Source organism: Manis javanica, chromosome 12, assembly GCF_040802235.1.
Source record: "Manis javanica isolate MJ-LG chromosome 12, MJ_LKY, whole genome shotgun sequence".
Lineage (NCBI taxonomy): Eukaryota > Metazoa > Chordata > Mammalia > Pholidota > Manidae > Manis > Manis javanica.
This window is the reverse complement of record NC_133167.1, coordinates 67467636-67479922: the sequence shown is the minus strand read 5'-3', so window position 1 is coordinate 67479922 and position 12287 is coordinate 67467636. Positions and strand designations below refer to the sequence as shown.

General features: G+C 42.5%; 1 long non-coding RNA gene across 2 annotated transcripts in view; it reads right to left on the bottom strand.

The window, feature by feature from the left end:
- The window catches only part of LOC140845079 (uncharacterized), a 49052-nt gene extending 40962 nt beyond the window's left edge, over positions 1 to 8090 (bottom strand). The window contains exons 1-2 of one of the 2 annotated variants that reach the window (XR_012123725.1): positions 7887 to 8090; positions 3240 to 5283 (exon numbers count right to left, since the gene is read on the bottom strand). This is a non-coding gene — a long non-coding RNA (uncharacterized lncRNA). The remainder of the gene's footprint in view (positions 1 to 3239; positions 5284 to 7886) is intronic. The other variant, XR_012123724.1, reaches the window with a different exon arrangement.
- Positions 8091 to 12287: the final 4197 nt, after the last annotated feature.

Below are 12287 nucleotides of genomic sequence, written 5' to 3'. Positions count from 1 at the left end.
GGCGGTAGACCCGGAGACGCTCCCTACCTTCTGCAGTTCCGAAGTCCCAATCTGGGCGCGTAAGTGGGAACGCCTCGTCGATGATGGGCTGGAGGGTAGTGGGTCTTCCATTTTCTCCGAGGACATTTTTCCTGGCTTCATTGAGGATACGCTCTTGTTCTTCAGTTGTGAAGAGAGTGCGGAGTAATTGCTGGCAGTCGTCCCATGTGGGACGATGGGTAAACATAATGGACTCCACTAAACCTATAAGACACTTGGGGTCCTCTGAGAAGGGAGGATTCTGAGTCCTCCAATTATAAAGGTCACTAGATGAAAAGGGCCAATATTGATATTGCTGAGCAATGCCGGTACCGATGGCACGCACAGGCAGAACTGGCACTGCTCCTTCTGAGGTGGAGGAGGGAGCCTCCCCTTCTTGTTCCCTGGCCCCTCGAGACCTTAGCTGCATTCCTCCAGTTCTACCTAGCGCCCAGCGTGGGGCCAGGGCGGGGGAGTGTGAGGAAGCTCTTTCCGGCCTCCCGCCTCCCTCTGCTGAAGAATCTGGGGAAGCTGCAGCCGCCTGGTTCCCGCCGGGTTCCCTAGCCGCATTTTCTATCCCCCCGGCAGCTTCACCCCTCTCCTCTGCATACGGGGGTGGCTGCTCAATCGGCGGGAGGGGGTAAAGAGGAGAACTGTCGGGGAGGACAGGCGGCGCACTTGGGCGCACAGGATTTCTGGCCCTGCGATCAGAGGGCTTTGATTTTTCCTGGGCAACTAGGACGGAGGTCTTTTGTGGGTCAGTATGAGGTTTCTCCACCAAAAAGGGCTCCAACCAGGAAGGGGGATTCTCGGCCAAATTTTCCCAGACAAGAATATAGGGAAGTTGGTCAGGGTGGCCCTCAGGACCTGGCCGGGAGATAATGGCTTTGATCTTGCCAATAAGGTCCAAAGAAAGAGACCCCTGGGCCGGCCAGCCTACTCCGAAGGAAGGCCACTCGACTGAGCAAAAGGTGTCGAGCTTACCCTTGTTGATGCCAAGGCTCATACTTAAGGCCTGTTCCTTGACCTTGGGGAAATGGGAGAGGATCAGACTCTTAGGAGTAGCCTGAGTCTGACCCATGGTGAGAAAGAAGAAGAAAAAAGAATATGAGGGAGACAAAGGCGAAGGATAAAGATGCCACTTCAAACAAAATGACTGTTGTATGTGCTTATAAACGAGTGCCTGTCGTTGCACAGTTTTTCTTCCGCGGGGGACGCGAATTTATCTGGGATTCGCGGCTGTGACCCCCTTATCCTGTCACGGGAGTCTTCTAGCGGCGGGCGCCCTAATGGCTCTTAATTGCCCGACCCGTGCCCGCAGGAAATGATGTAGTGGCAGAAAGGAGGAACAGACAAACAAAATGACTGTTGTATGTGCTTGTGAACGAGTGCCTGTCGTTGCACAGTTTTTCTTCCGCGGGGGACGCGAATTTATCTGGGATTCGCGGCTGTGACCCCCTTATCCTGTCACGGGAGTCTTCTAGCGGCGGGCGCCCTAATGGCTCTTAATTGCCCGACCCGTGCCCGCGGGGAATGATATAGTGGCAGAAAGGAGGAACGGAGAGAGCAGGAGAACCTTAGAACAAGGAAACTTAAAATGAGAAGTGCAAAAAGAAATATAAACCAAAACCAAAACACAGTAAAACAATCAATGATAACACCAAACATACACACCACATCTGATCGCACTCGTTCGGACCGGTCCTTCTCTCACTCTGGTGCGCACCACACTCACCACTTTCAGGGTCCTCAAAAACTCTCGTAATTCTCCCAAAGGGCGTCCACTCGGACTGCCGCAGGGTGACGAGCTCGATCTTTTCCTTCTCGGGTGCCAGTTTTCTGCCGATCGGATTTGCCTTCCTAAGGCCGAGTCACTCGGACCCTAGGGCCAGGATTGGTTACCTGGACTTTTACCCAGGGTCACTAACCTGGGGGCCGGGACTACCAGCCCGGACTTCCTCACTCGGGACCACTAACCCGAGACCATACACGGGATGGCGACTCCCGCTTTATAATGGATTTATGCAGACACGAAGGGGCGACCTTCGAATTACACTGCCCGTCCGGACAATTAGACCTTGCCTCCAGCTGTCCTTTGTTCTCAGGGAAGCCGCTCGAATCCCGGACGAGCCCCCAAATGTTAGGGTGCAGGCTTCCGAGGCTTCCCCAGAGAACAAACTACACAGGCATAGAGATGTAAATTCAAGCAAAGTCTTTATTCAGCCAACTAGTTGGGGTCCAAGTCAGCCCCGACGCAGCGGGTCTCAACAAGGACCCCGAGCACTCTGAGCCAAGGGTTTATATAGCAATTTCAAAGCACTTAACTCATAGCAATTTTCTATAACTATACATTATTCTTGCAAGACATATATCCTGGGGTTAAGCAAGGGCAGGGTAAGACTACTCCTCAATGGTTAGGGAGGTTCTGCACGATAAGCTTGGTATGTAAGATTTGCTGACCAAGGTTAGCTGACCAAGGGTCACAGCTGCCCACCACCCGGTGCTCATGATTAACTTGTTTTTCAAGGCCTTACCCAGGCCCAGGGTTTTTTTTTTTTTTTTTTTTCCTCTGAGTCACACTCTCAGAAAATGGTTTCTAGATTTCTAAGATGGCTATGCTTATGTTAATTTACTAATCTTACTAATGCTTAGATTCTACATTTCCCCACTTTCCTTTGACCATTCCAATCATGGAATGTTTGTTTCTTCCTGCTGTGTGAGTGAATGATACTGCGGTCTCAGCATTAGCACCTGAACAGCACTCACTCTTTCCCTAACAAAGGCTATTAGCCAGTTTAAGATACAGGGACCTAAAGTGAGAAGCAGTATAAAAATAAGCAAGGGCCCTGCCAGGGTGGATATCAGGGTTGTAAACCATGGGGATTTAGTAAACTAGGATTCAAATAGCCCTTGGCAGGCCTCTCGCTCTCTCTTCCTTTGATCTGGTCTCTCTCTAAGTTTAGACATTGAATCTCTTACTATTCCGGAATGGTCTGCTGTTAAGGTTTAGCTAAGTTTTATTAGTTTTTTTTTCCTGACTCTTAATGCTCTCTGCACTCCTTTACAGAACAAGGAAACTTAAAATGAGAAGCGCAAAAAAATATAAACCGAAACCAAAACACAGTAAAACAGTCAATGATAACACTAAGCACACACACACCACATCTGATCGCACTCGGTTGGACCGGTCCTTCTCTCACTCTGGTGCGCACCACACTCACCACTTTCAGGGTCTTCAAAAACTCTCGTAATTCTCCTGAAGGGCGTCCACTCGGACTGCCGCAGGGTGACGAGCTCGATCTTTTCCTCCTCAGGCGCCAGTTTTCTGCCGATCGGATTTGCCTTCCTAAGGCAGAGTCACTCGGACCCTAGGGCCAGGATTGGTTACCTGGGCTTTTACCCAGGGTCGCTAACCTGGGGGCCGGGACTACCAGCCCGGACTTCCTCACTCGGGACCACTAACCCGAGACCATACACGGGATGGCGACTCCCGCTTTATAATGGATTTATGCAGACACGAGGGGGCGACCCTCGAATTACACTGCCCTGTCCGGACAATTAGACCTTGCCTCCAGCTGTCCTTTGTTCTCAGGGAAGCTGCTCGTATCCCGGACGAGCCCCCAAATGTTAGGGTCCAGGCTTCCAAGGCTTCCCCAGAGAACAAACTACACAGGCATAGAGATGTAAATTCAAGCAAAGTCTTTATTCAGCCAACTAGTTGGGGTCCAAGTCAGCCCGACGCAGCGGGTCTCAACAAGGACCCTGAGCACTCAGAGCCAAGGGTTTATATAGCAATTTCAAAGCATTTAACTCATAGCAATTTTCTATAACTATACATTATTCTTGCAAGACATATATCCTGGGGTTAAGCAAGGGCAGGGTAAGACTACTCCTCAATGGTTAGGGAGGTTCTGCACGATAAGCTTGGTATGTAAGATTTACTGACCAAGGTTAGCTGACCAAGGGTCACAGCTGCCCACCACCCGGTGCTCATGATTAACTTGTTTTTCAAGGCCTTACCCAGTTCCAGTTTTTCTTTCTAAGTCACATACTCAGAAAATGGCTTCTAGGCCTTTAAGATGGCTATGCTTATGCTAACCTATTTCTATTCTTACACTTCTACAGATAGGGACTCTAGCTGCTGCTAGGGAAAAGGGGCAATGACCGCTCTGGCTGCTTCGTGCTGAGAAGGGGGTGCAGTAAAGGGTGCAGCTAGGTCTCTATTACTGGTCAGTTGAGAGGGCTTCAGAAGGCTGGCGCTTCTATTACTATTTGCAGTTTTGTGGCTTCTAGGCAAGATAAAACAAATTGTGTTATTAGGTTATGTAGCAACATCTGGAGTTGGATTTTCTATTCTGGAAGGAGGCTGCCGTTATTGAAACAATACTTTTCTCTAAAATCACCCTCATTTTTATTAGAAGTAACCAGGTTAAGAAAATAATTAACAGCTGGCTTGATTATTTGCACAAGTGCAGCAAGAAGAGCAATTGATTACACAGGCTCTTTTAAATATGCTTTGCTGGAACTTTTTGTAAGGAATTTCAGATTGAAATTTTAAAGGCCTCTTGAGGCCAGACAGCCAAGCTAGACTTGCCATCAGGCTTTGCCTGCAGTACTTGTAGATTTGGATGAATTCTTCTCTTCTCGAGGTCTCTGCACCTGCCAGGAAGTGACCTTCTTTACTCACCTGGTAAGGCTGCTGGGAACTCTGTAAGCAAGGTACCAGGCCAGTTCTTCCAAGGGGCTTTGTTGGCTTTATAAAGTCAATCTTAGTTCCTTAAAGTTGTTCATATCTGAGTCTATGCACATGTCTCTCAGGTATGACATTCCAGTTAAAGCCCTGGCAGTATAACCAGTGTTCTTAAGTAGTCTTCTCACAAGGAAAGCAGATTCTTATTGAACTCGTGCAAATAAACATACTGCCTTGGAATACAAAAACAGTCACTGAAAGTTTTTAAACTCTGGAGGGATCAGGTAGAGAGAAGGATGTTTTAATTCTGCTCATAAAGATAGTCATTTACTAAACTGTCAGTTTAAGAGAACAAGGTTAAAACACTTTATCAGCAACATTTGAAACAAAAAGACACAAAATCATTTTCTTTAGTTTATGTAATCTTACGTAACTAATACCTGTTCTGCTGAAATCTAGTTCTTTACCAGTTTAGGGATAATACTATAAATGACAAAAGACTTACAAATGACAATGGTTAAAGATCTGATGAGAGCTTACTGTAAGACAGTTGACATAAGGAAATTCTGATATTTCTGTAATACAAAACATTCAGTAACAAAGTTTAGCATCATTCTCTTTGACAGTGCTTTCCTGGTAAATATATATATATATCAGATAAATAAGCTAAATTAGTCAAATACTAAAAGCAATTTTTTTGAACTTAGCATAAGTGTCCAAGACTAGATACAAAAAAAAAAACAAAAACAGAAAGTGCTTAAGTCTACAGGTCTTCTCTGAAAGCTTCAAGAATGTTTTACTCTTTAATAGTAGATATAAGCTGCTATGCAAATTCTATTAAAAGCTCTAAGATCATTTGCATTAAAAAATATGAAGAGTCCTCTGAAGGACTACCACTAGTAAGATGGCAAACTTCCGGCTTCTCTTCGGGGGTCCTTGGTTTCTGCTGGCGCCACCTGAAGCCCAATCACCTCTCGCTCCCCTCCCAATCCCAGCACCTTGCCAACAGCCACCAGCTCCGTAGAAGTGACACCTCAATCAATTCATGCCCCTTCCTATATAACCTAGCACCTTTCCCTAATAAAGCGGAACTCTCCGGTTAATTGCTGCTATGTGTCGCTCCTTTCCTTTCATCCCTCATGTTTTTTAAAACATACAGCATATAAATTAAACAAGAAGACCTGGTGGTTGTCAAAAAAATCTATTACAACCTTTCTCAAAAGTGGTCACACGTTTGTCCATTTAAACTTTTACAGTGAAACTTGTTTTTCTGGGAGAAACAATCTTGTCTAGATTCTAGTTTAATTTTTAAGAATAAATTTTGGTTTGTTAACTAAGTGCATTTAATCAGCTGAAAAAAGCTTTGTTACCATTCTGCTTAGGAGGATAAATTAAGAACACAAATAATCAGTAACAACTTTAATCATTTGTTGGTTAGAGATTTTTCCACTTATAAAAATATATGGAATAAATAATTCAATTTCTCAGGCCATGCAATCGTTTTCAATAACAAAATATTTCAAAGGCAAATAAAGCTTATACAGTTGTTAACAAACTTTAGCTTTTAGTCTTTTTAATATTACGATTTCATTTTTTTAAAAATATTCTGGCAACTCACTGAGACTTTAAGCATGAGAAACTGCTTTGATCTTTCAACATTAAGAGCAGACTAACAGTTAAAGAAAACTAACTAGAAACGAGATTCTAATTTTTCTGTGCACTTGATATCAAGACTCACTTGCTTTAATTTCACTAGGCACGACTATATCTGTAAGAATATAGTAATTTATTCTTCATTTGCCCCATGGTCCCAAGCACATAAGCCGGTGAGAATTAGCCTGGGCTTGCCTGCAGTTTGACTGGGTTTATCTCACTTAATTTCTAAACATCCTGACCCTCCTCCCAAAGCAACAGGCTGAGCGGGTCTTCTACAACAAAAGGCACCACGCTGTTTTCTCTCTTTAAACAAATAGCTGTACTTTAGAAAGAAGTTACTTTCTTTATCACAAAACACATTCTTTAGCATGCAGAAGACTTCTCATTCTTTATACTTTTTCTTATTAAAACATACATTTTTTAGCATAGAGAAATGTTTTATTACTTTAAGTAGTTTTAATTAAAACTTAAAACCATTAGAAACTTTAATTTCCAGTGAACACCGAGAAGCAGGCCATTGTAAACTGTTAAACTAACATTCTTTAGATTGACAAATTTATGAACACATTTTATAATTTCTGTAACCATGAGCTTTACAGCACAATCTCTCATAGAGTATATCTTCTTAACTTAGCAAAACTTTAAGGTTTTAGGTTACTACAAAGATTCTCAGGCAGTAGGTAGGTATACACACTGTAACACACAATTAAAAAGGTGTTCACTTGCTTCAGTCATTTAGTTCACTCATTCGTAACAACTATTCTAGATTACTTACAAGACCTTTACTGAATATTAGACAAAGCCAAGCCTTTAAGCATTTTATTTTTAAAAGATTTAGCAGATAACATGACTTAAATGACCTCAGGTAAATTTAGGCAGCTGATAACTACAAGGACATGCCCGCCTCAGGCAAACTCAAATTAGCATTAATGCTTAACACTTTTTATCAGGTTTTCTGGAAGTTTTAGAATACCCAATGTTCACAAGCGCTTGTCTTTAAATCAATTTCATTAATACCATTCGGAGGTAGAAAGATATATTCATTTACACACTTGGGGGTCGTCTGAGTCTGTCCCATCGTGAGAAAGAAGAAGGAAAAAGAATATGAGGGAGACAAAGGTGAAGGATGAAGATGCCACTTCAAACAAAATGACTGTTGTATGTGCTTGTGAACGAGTGCCTGTCATTGCACAGTTTTCCTTCCACGGGGGACGCGAATTTATCTGGGATTCGCGGCTGTGACCCCCTTATCCTGTCATGGGAGTCTTCTAGCGGCGGGCGCCCTAATGGCTCTTAATTGCCCGACCCGTGCCCGCGGGGAATGATGTAGTGGCAGAAAGGAGGAACGGAGAGAGCAGGAGAACCTTAGAACAAGGAAACTTAAAATGAGAAGCGCAAAAAAAATATAAACCGAAACCAAAACACAGTAAAACAGTCAATGATAACACCAAGCACACACACCACATCTGATCGCACTCATTCGGACCGGTCCTTCTCTCACTCTGGTGCGCATCACACTCACCACTTTCAGGGTCTTCAAAAACTCTCGTAATTCTCCTGAAGGGTGTCCACTCGGACTGCCGCAGGGTGACGAGCTCGATCTTTTCCTCCTTGGGCGCCAGTTTTCTGCCAATCGGATTTGCCTTCCTAAGGCAGAGTCACTCGGACCTTAGGGCCAGGATTGGTTACCTGGGCTTTTACCCAGGGTCGCTAACCTGGGGGCCGGGACTACCAGCCCGGACTTCCTCATTCGGGACCACTAACCCGAGACCATACACGGGATGGCGACTCCCGCTTTATAATGGATTTATGCAGACATGAGGGGGCGACCCTCGAATTACACTGCCCCGTCCGGACAATTAGACCTTGCCTCCAGCTGTCCTTTGTTCTCAGGGAAGCTGCTCGTATCCCGGACGAGCCCCCAAATGTTAGGGTCCAGGCTTCCGAGGCTTCTCTAGAGAACAAACTACACAGGCATAGAGATGTAAATTCAAGCAAAGTCTTTATTCAGCCAACTAGTTGGGGTCCAAGTCAGCCCGACGTAGCGGGTCTCAACAAGGACCCCGAGCGCTCAAAGCCAAGGGTTTATATAGCATTTTCAAAACACTTAACTCATAGTAATTTTCCACAGCTGCACATTATTCTTGCAAGACATACATCCTGGGGTTAGGCAGGAGCAAGATAAGACCACTCCTCAATTGTCAGGGAGGTTCTGCACGATAAGCTTGGTATGTAGGATTAGCTGACCAAGGTTAGCTGACTAAAGGCCACAGCTGCCCACCATCTGGTGTTCATGATTAACTTGTTTTTCAAGGCCTTACCCAGTTCCAGTTTTTCTTTCTAAGTCACATACTCAGAAAATGGCTTCTAGGCCTTTAAGATGGCTATGCTTATGCTAACCTATTTCTATTCTTACATTTATAAAGGACGCCAAAAGACAAAAACAATATATAAAGGAAAGATAAATGTGATCACATCAAGTAAACAACACACATGATGTTAAGCCAATTGATAGCTGAGGAAGAAACTGTAACATACAAAAAAAAAAGGAATATGGAATATAGAATCATACATGTTAGAAGGAAGAAAATAAACTATCCATAGAGAAATAAACTAAGGATATAATACTGCAATGTGCGGAAGGGAAAACGTAGTCAATAAACACGTGGAAAGATGGTTAACCTCCCAGATGACCAAGGAAAAGAAGATAAAATGACACATTGCTTCTGTAAGATAAATTCTAGTTTAAGATAAATTCTAACCAAAATAAGAAGGTGATGAGAGGCAACAAAGGGCCAGGCAGTTTATTTGAATGCAATTCCCAGGTGATGTTCCTCAGTCTGAAACACAGGCTGGGGAACTCACACCCAGTCAGGGAGGTGGGGGCTTATAAGGGGTTAGGAGGGGGAGGAGTGGGCAAACTATCCTAGGGGGCGTGGAGAGGTATGATTGGCTAAAGGTGACATAATAGACAACTAGAAACTTTTTTTCCTTCTAAAAGGGAGGAGGCTGACATCCGGGTCTTAGTTGGCACATCAGAAGGATGGAATTCAGGAAGAGTTGTCCCCTTTCCATATAAGGCAGGGACCTTGGGGTTTAGTCTGTTCTCCTTTTATGGTATCTCTCTGTTCTGTTGTTCTGTTTGCATGTCCTTGTTTTTCTTTCTTCCAGCCTAACATTCCAGCCTTTTGGTCATAATGGGCGATGACTCGATCTGGCTACTTCTGGCTGACAAGGGGCATCGTGGGGGTTTGAGGCTGGTATTAGGCTGAAGGAGGGGGTTCAGTGGGAAGAGGTGCATAACAGCGAAGTGACATTTGGTTGGTGGTGACCCAGGTAATCTGGGTTAGCCGCTGTTGGAGGAACCTGAGGACACAAGGGGCAACTAAGAGTAAACCACAAACTGTTATTGAGGGGACCAGTAGGGGCATTAGCCAGGCCATTATGAGGGACTGGAATTCTGGATTGAATTTACATCTCAATGACTAGTATTGGGATTTCGTATAGATAAGACTGCATTACTGAAACAATACTTTTCTCTAAAATCACCCTCATTTTTATTAGGAGTAGCTAGATTAAGAAAATGATTAACAATTATATGCATAAGTGCAGCAGGAAGAACAATTGATTACATAGGCTCTTTTAAATATGCTTTGTTGGAACTTTTTATAAAGAATTTCAGATTGGACTTTTAAAGGCTTCTTGAGGTCAGAAAGCTAAGCCAGACTTGCTATCAGGTTGTGCCTGCAGTACCTGTAGATTTGGCTGAATTCCTCTCTTCTTGAGGTTCCCAAGACATTCCTGAGGTTCCTGCACCTGCCAGGAAGTGACCTTCCTTTCTCACCTGGTAAAGCTGCTGGGAACTCTGTAAGCAAGGTACCAGGCCAGTTCTTCTAAGGGGCTTTGTTGGCTTTATAAACTCAATCTTAGTTCCTTAAGGCTGTCTGTTCATATCTGAATTTACAAACGTGTCTCTCAAGTATGATGTTCCAGTCAAATCCTTGGTAATATAACCAGTGTTTTTAATTGGTCCTCTTACAAGGAAAGCAGATTCTTATTGAACTTGTGCAAATAAACATACTGCCATGAAATATAAAAATAGTTACTGAGAGTTTTTAAATTCTGGAGGGATCAGGTAGAGAGAAACATAAAGTTTCAATTCTGCTTGTAAAGGCAGTCATTTACTAAACTGTTGTCAGCTTAAGAGAAAAAGCTTAAAACACATTATCAACAACATTTGAAACAAAAAGCTACAAAATCATCTTCTTTAGTTTACTTAGTCTTATGTAACTAATACTTGTTCTGCTGAAATCTAGTTTCTTACTAGTTGAGGAGTAATAAACAGTGAGTGAAGGGCCCCCACCCATAAGATGGCGAACCTCCTGCTTCTCTTCCTGGTCTTCAGTTCCCGCTGGCGCCACCTGAAGCCCAATCACCTCTCGCCCCCCTCCAAATCCCAGCACCTAGCCAATAGCCACCAGCCCCGTAGAAGTGACACCTCAATCAGTTCATGCCCCTTCCTATATAACCCAGCACCTTTCCCTAATAAAGCGGAACTCTCCAGTGAATTGCTGCTGTGTGTCGCTCCTTCCTTTCAGTGAGTATAGATGAAAAAAGACTTACAAATGACAATGGTTAAAGATCTGATAAGAGCTTACTGTAAGACAGTTGTCATAAGGAAATTTGGATATTTCTGTAACACAAAACATTCACTAACAAAGTTTGGCATTATTCTTTTTGACAGTGCTTTTTAGGTAAATATATCAGATAAATAAGCCAAATTGGCTAAATATTTTCTCTAATGAGAAAAGTTCCTCTGACATGTTCCAAGGGCTCTCTGGAAAATATCAGAGCTAACGAGGTAAAAGTACCTTTCTGAATCTGATTTTGGGAAGTTGTCAGAAGAAAGTTTCTTTGGCACTTGCTTAAATAGGATGATAGGTTGCCATGAAGCAATACTTATCCATTTAACTAGAATGACAACAAAGTACTTCAAAGGCAAATAAAGAAGGTTACACAGTTGTTAGCAAAGTTTAGCTTTTAGTCCTTTTAATATTAAGATCTCATTTTCTTAAAGACTCTGACAACTCACTGAGATTTTAAGCATGAGGAACTGCTTTGATAAAACAATTAGAACTCTGCAATCTTTCAATGTTAAGAGCAGACTAACAGTTAAGAAAACTTTGTCTTTTTATCTGAAAACAAAATTCTAATTTTGCTATGTACTTGATACTGAGACTCATTTGCTTTAATTTTATATAGCATGACCATACTAAATTCTTCTACAAACTTTTTACAACGTTCTTTTTACATTTAGATTTATCCCTCTAAATAAACAGCTGTACTTTAGAAAAAAAGTTACTTTCTTTTATCAAAAGACACATTTTTAGCATGCAGAAATGTTTTCCTTATTACTTTAAGTAGTTTTGATTAGAACTTAAAACCATTACTTTAACTTTCAGTGAACACTGAAAAATAGGCCACTGTAAACTGTTACAGTAGCATTCTTCAGATTGATACATCTATGAACGTATATTATCATTTTTGGAAATGTGCTTTACAGCACAATTTCTTATTAGGCACAAAATATGTTTATATAACTTAGAAAACTTTAAGAATTTTGGTTACTACAAAAATCCTCAGGCTGTTTGCATATATATATACTGTTACACATTAATACAGTATTACTATTAAGATGTTCATTTGCTATGCTTGTTTACTTATTTTTAGCAACCATGCTAGATTACTTACAAAACTTTTACTGAATCTTAGACAAAGCGAAGCCTTTAAGCATTTTATTCTTAAAAGATTTAGCAGATAATATCAATTTAAATGACCTTAGGTAAACTTAGGCAGCTGATAACAACAAGGATATGCCCACCTCAGCCAAACACAAATTAGCATTAATGCTTAACATTTTATC